Source organism: Idiotropiscis lumnitzeri, unplaced genomic scaffold (assembly GCF_059441095.1).
Source record: "Idiotropiscis lumnitzeri isolate Australia: NSW breed Sydney's pygmy pipehorse unplaced genomic scaffold, RoL_Ilum_1.0 HiC_scaffold_23, whole genome shotgun sequence".
Classification (NCBI taxonomy): Eukaryota; Metazoa; Chordata; class Actinopteri; order Syngnathiformes; family Syngnathidae; genus Idiotropiscis; species Idiotropiscis lumnitzeri.
Genome location: NW_028283561.1, coordinates 2,209,725 through 2,215,597, shown reverse-complemented (window position 1 = coordinate 2,215,597; position 5,873 = coordinate 2,209,725).

The window sequence follows — 5,873 nt, the reverse complement described above, 5'->3', positions numbered from 1 at the left end:
CAGCTGCCAGGATGGCAGTGTGTTCTAAGGCGTTGCGTTCAGGTCGCAGTATCCCCAGGAGGCGTGGGTTCGAATCCCGCTTCCGACAGAGCCCATTGAAAGTACCAGCAAGAACAAAGCAAACACATTCAAGAGAGCATTACCAGGTGCCAGGATGGCAGAGTGGTCAAAGACGCTGCGTTCAGGTCGCAGTCTCCCCAGGAGTCGTGGGTTCGAATCCCGCCTCCGACAGAGCCCATTGAAAGTACCAAGCAAGAACAAAGCTAACACAGTCAAGAGAGCATTACCAGCTGCCAGGATGGCAGAGCGGTCTAAGGCGTTGCGTTCAGGTCGCAGTCTCCCCAGGAGGCGTGGGTTCGAATCCCGCCTCAGACATTGCCCATTGAAAGTACCAAGCAAGAACAAAGCAAACACATTCAAGAGAGCATTACCAGCTGCCAGGATGGCAGAGCGGTCTAAGGCGTTGCGTTCAGATCGCAGTCTCCCCAGGAGGCGTGGGTTCGAATCCCGCCTCAGACAGTGCCCATTGAAAGTACCAAGCAATAATAAAGCAAACACAGTCAAGAGAGCATTACCAGTTGCCAGGATGGCAGAGCGGTCTAAGGCGTTGCGTTCAGGTCGCAGTCCCCCCAGGAGGCGTGGGTTCGAATCCCGCCTCAGACAGTGCCCATTGAAAGTACCAAGCAATAATAAAGCAAACACAGTCAAGAGAGCATTACCAGTTGCCAGGATGGCAGAGCGGTCTAAGGCGTTGCGTTCAGGTCGCAGTCTCCCCAAGAGGCGTGGGTTCGAACCCCACCTCAGACAGTGCCCATTGAAAGTACCAAGCAAGAACAAAGCAAACACAGTCAAGAGAGCATTACCAGATGCCAGGATGGCAGAGCGGTCTAAGGCGTTGCGTTCAGGTCGCAGTCTCCTCAGGAGGCGTGGGTTCGAATCCCAAGAACAAAGCAAACACATTCAAGAGAGCATTACCAGATGCCAGGATGGCAGAGTGTTCTAAGGCGTTGCGTTCAGGTCGCAGTCTCCCCAGGAGGCGTGGGTTCGAATCCTGCTTCAGACAGAGCCCATTGAAAGTACCAGCAAGAACAAAGCAAACACATTCAAGAGAGCATTACCAGGTACCAGGATGGCAGAGTGGTCAAAGACGCTGCGTTCAGGTCGCAGTCTCCCCAGGAGGCGTGGGTTCGAATCCCGCCTCCGACAGAGCCCATTGAAAGTACCAAGCAAGAACAAAGCTAACACAGTCAAGAGAGCATTACCAGCTGCCAGGATGGCAGAGCGGTCTAAGGCGTTGCGTTCAGGTCGCAGTCTCCCCAGGAGGCGTGGGTTCGAATCCCGCCTCAGACATTGCCCATTGAAAGTACCAAGCAAGAACAAAGCAAACACATTCAAGAGAGCATTACCAGCTGCCAGGATCGCAGAGCGGTCTAAGGCGTTGCGTTCAGATCGCAGTCTCCCCAGGAGGCGTGGGTTCGAATCCCGCCTCAGACAGTGCCCATTGAAAGTACCAAGCAATAATAAAGCAAACACAGTAAAGAGAGCATTACCAGGTGCCAGGATGGCAGAGCGGTCAAAGACGCTGCGTTCAGGTCGCATTCTCCCCAGGAGACGTGGGTTCGAATCCCGCCTCAGACAGAGCCCATTGAAAGTACCAAGCAATAACAAAGCAAACACAGTCAAGAGAGCATTACCAGCTGCCAGGATGGCAGTGTGTTCTAAGGCGTTGCGTTCAGGTCGCAGTCTCCCCAGGACGCAGGGGTTCGAATCCCACCTCAGACAGAGCCCATTGAAAGTACCAAGCAAGAACAAAGCAAACACAGTAAAGAGAGCATTACCAGTTGCCAGGATGGCAGAGCGGTCTAAGGCGATGCGTTCAGGTCGCAGTCTCCCCAGGAGGCGTGAGTTCGAATCCCGCCTCAGACAGTGCCCATTGAAAGTACCAAGCAATAATAAAGCAAACACAGTAAAGAGAGCATTACCAGGTGCCAGAATGGCAGAGCGGTCAAAGACGCTGCGTTCAGGTCGCAGTCTCCCCAGGAGACGTGGGTTCGAATCCCGCCTCAGACAGAGCCCATTGAAAGTACCAAGCAATAACAAAGCAAACACAGTCAAGAGAGCATTACCAGCTGCCAGGATGGCAGTGTGTTCTAAGGCGTTGCGTTCAGGTCGCAGTAACCCCAGGAGGCGTGGGTTGGAATCCCACCTCAGACAGAGCCCATTGAAAGTACCAAGCAATAACAAAGCAAACACAGTCAAGAGAGCATTACCAGCTGCCAGGATGGCAGTGTGTTCTAAGGCGTTGCGTTCAGGTCGCAGTCTCCCAGGAGGCGTGGGTTCGAATCCCGCTTCCGACAGAGCCCATTGAAAGTACCAGCAAGAACAAAGCAAACACATTCAAGAGAGCATTACCAGGTGCCAGGATGGCAGAGTGGTCAAAGACGCTGCGTTCAGGTCGCAGTCTCCCCAGGAGTCGTGGGTTCGAATCCCGCCTCCGACAGAGCCCATTGAAAGTACCAAGCAAGAACAAAGCTAACACAGTCAAGAGAGCATTACCAGCTGCCAGGATGGCAGAGCGGTCTAAGGCGTTGCGTTCAGGTCGCAGTCTCCCCAGGAGGCGTGGGTTCGAATCCCGCCTCAGACATTGCCCATTGAAAGTACCAAGCAAGAACAAAGCAAACACATTCAAGAGAGCATTACCAGCTGCCAGGATGGCAGAGCGGTCTAAGGCGTTGCGTTCAGATCGCAGTCTCCCCAGGAGGCGTGGGTTCGAATCCCGCCTCAGACAGTGCCCATTGAAAGTACCTAGCAATAATAAAGCAAACACAGTCAAGAGAGCATTACCAGTTGCCAGGATGGCAGAGCAGTCTAAGGCGTTGCGTTCAGATCGCAGTCCCCCCAGGAGGCGTGGGTTCGAATCCCGCCTCAGACAGTGCCCATTGAAAGTACCAAGCAATAATAAAGCAAACACAGTCAAGAGAGCATTACCAGTTGCCAGGATGGCAGAGCGGTCTAAGGCGTTGCGTTCAGGTCGCAGTCTCCCCAGGAGGCGTGGGTTCGAATCCCACCTCAGACAGAGCCCATTGAAAGTACCAAGCAATAACAAAGCAAACAAAGTCAAGAGAGCATTACCAGTTGCCAGGATGGCAGAGCGGTCTAAGGCGTTGCGTTCAGGTCGCAGTCTCCCCAGGAGGCGTGGGTTCGAATCCCACCTCAGACAGAGCCCATTGAAAGTACCAAGCAATAACAAAGCAAACACAGTCAAGAGAGAATTACCAGTTGCCAGGATGGCAGAGCGGTCTAAGGCGTTGCGTTCAGGTCGCAGTCTCCCCAGGAGGCGTGGGTTCGAATCCCACCTCAGACAGAGCCCATTGAAAGTACCAAGCAAGAAAAAAGCAAACACAGTCAAGAGAGAATTACCAGTTGCCAGGATGGCAGAGCGGTCTAAGGCGTTGCGTTCAGGTCGCAGTCTCCCCAGGAGGCGTTGGTTCGAATCCCGCCTCCGACAGAGCCCATTGAAAGTACCAAGCAAGAACAAAGCTAACACAGTCAAGAGAGCATTACCAGCTGCCAGGATGGCAGAGCGGTCTAAGGCGTTGCGTTCAGGTCCCAGTAATCCCAGGAGGCGTGGTTTTAAATCCCACCTCAGACAGAGCCCATTGATAGTACTGAGCAAGAAAAAAGCAAACACAGTAAAGAGAGAATTACCAGTTGCCAGGATGGCAGAGCGGTCTAAGGCGTTGCGTTCAGGTCGCAGTCTCCCCAGGAGGCGTGGTTTGGAATCCCACCTCAGACAGAGCCCATTGAAAGTACCAAGCAATAACAAAGCAAACACAGTCAAGAGAGCATTACCAGCTGCCAGGATGGCAGTGTGTTCTAAGGCGTTGCGTTCAGGTCGCAGTATCCCCAGGAGGCGTGGGTTCGAATCCCGCTTCCGACAGAGCCCATTGAAAGTACCAGCAAGAACAAAGCAAACACATTCAAGAGAGCATTACCAGGTGCCAGGATGGCAGAGTGGTCAAAGACGCTGCGTTCAGGTCGCAGTCTCCCCAGGAGTCGTGGGTTCGAATCCCGCCTCCGACAGAGCCCATTGAAAGTACCAAGCAAGAACAAAGCTAACACAGTCAAGAGAGCATTACCAGCTGCCAGGATGGCAGAGCGGTCTAAGGCGTTGCGTTCAGGTCGCAGTCTCCCCAGGAGGCGTGGGTTCGAATCCCGCCTCAGACATTGCCCATTGAAAGTACCAAGCAAGAACAAAGCAAACACATTCAAGAGAGCATTACCAGCTGCCAGGATGGCAGAGCGGTCTAAGGCGTTGCGTTCAGATCGCAGTCTCCCCAGGAGGCGTGGGTTCGAATCCCGCCTCAGACAGTGCCCATTGAAAGTACCAAGCAATAATAAAGCAAACACAGTCAAGAGAGCATTACCAGTTGCCAGGATGGCAGAGCGGTCTAAGGCGTTGCGTTCAGGTCGCAGTCCCCCCAGGAGGCGTGGGTTCGAATCCCGCCTCAGACAGTGCCCATTGAAAGTACCAAGCAATAATAAAGCAAACACAGTCAAGAGAGCATTACCAGTTGCCAGGATGGCAGAGCGGTCTAAGGCGTTGCGTTCAGGTCGCAGTCTCCCCAAGAGGCGTGGGTTCGAACCCCACCTCAGACAGTGCCCATTGAAAGTACCAAGCAAGAACAAAGCAAACACAGTCAAGAGAGCATTACCAGATGCCAGGATGGCAGAGCGGTCTAAGGCGTTGCGTTCAGGTCGCAGTCTCCTCAGGAGGCGTGGGTTCGAATCCCAAGAACAAAGCAAACACATTCAAGAGAGCATTACCAGATGCCAGGATGGCAGAGTGTTCTAAGGCGTTGCGTTCAGGTCGCAGTCTCCCCAGGAGGCGTGGGTTCGAATCCCGCTTCAGACAGAGCCCATTGAAAGTACCAGCAAGAACAAAGCAAACACATTCAAGAGAGCATTACCAGGTACCAGGATGGCAGAGTGGTCAAAGACGCTGCGTTCAGGTCGCAGTCTCCCCAGGAGGCGTGGGTTCGAATCCCGCCTCCGACAGAGCCCATTGAAAGTACCAAGCAAGAACAAAGCTAACACAGTCAAGAGAGCATTACCAGCTGCCAGGATGGCAGAGCGGTCTAAGGCGTTGCGTTCAGGTCGCAGTCTCCCCAGGAGGCGTGGGTTCGAATCCCGCCTCAGACATTGCCCATTGAAAGTACCAAGCAAGAACAAAGCAAACACATTCAAGAGAGCATTACCAGCTGCCAGGATCGCAGAGCGGTCTAAGGCGTTGCGTTCAGATCGCAGTCTCCCCAGGAGGCGTGGGTTCGAATCCCGCCTCAGACAGTGCCCATTGAAAGTACCAAGCAATAATAAAGCAAACACAGTAAAGAGAGCATTACCAGGTGCCAGGATGGCAGAGCGGTCAAAGACGCTGCGTTCAGGTCGCATTCTCCCCAGGAGACGTGGGTTCGAATCCCGCCTCAGACAGAGCCCATTGAAAGTACCAAGCAATAACAAAGCAAACACAGTCAAGAGAGCATTACCAGCTGCCAGGATGGCAGTGTGTTCTAAGGCGTTGCGTTCAGGTCGCAGTCTCCCCAGGACGCAGGGGTTCGAATCCCACCTCAGACAGAGCCCATTGAAAGTACCAAGCAAGAACAAAGCAAACACAGTAAAGAGAGCATTACCAGTTGCCAGGATGGCAGAGCGGTCTAAGGCGATGCGTTCAGGTCGCAGTCTCCCCAGGAGGCGTGAGTTCGAATCCCGCCTCAGACAGTGCCCATTGAAAGTACCAAGCAATAATAAAGCAAACACAGTAAAGAGAGCATTACCAGGTGCCAGGATGGCAGAGCGGTCAAAGACGCTGCGTT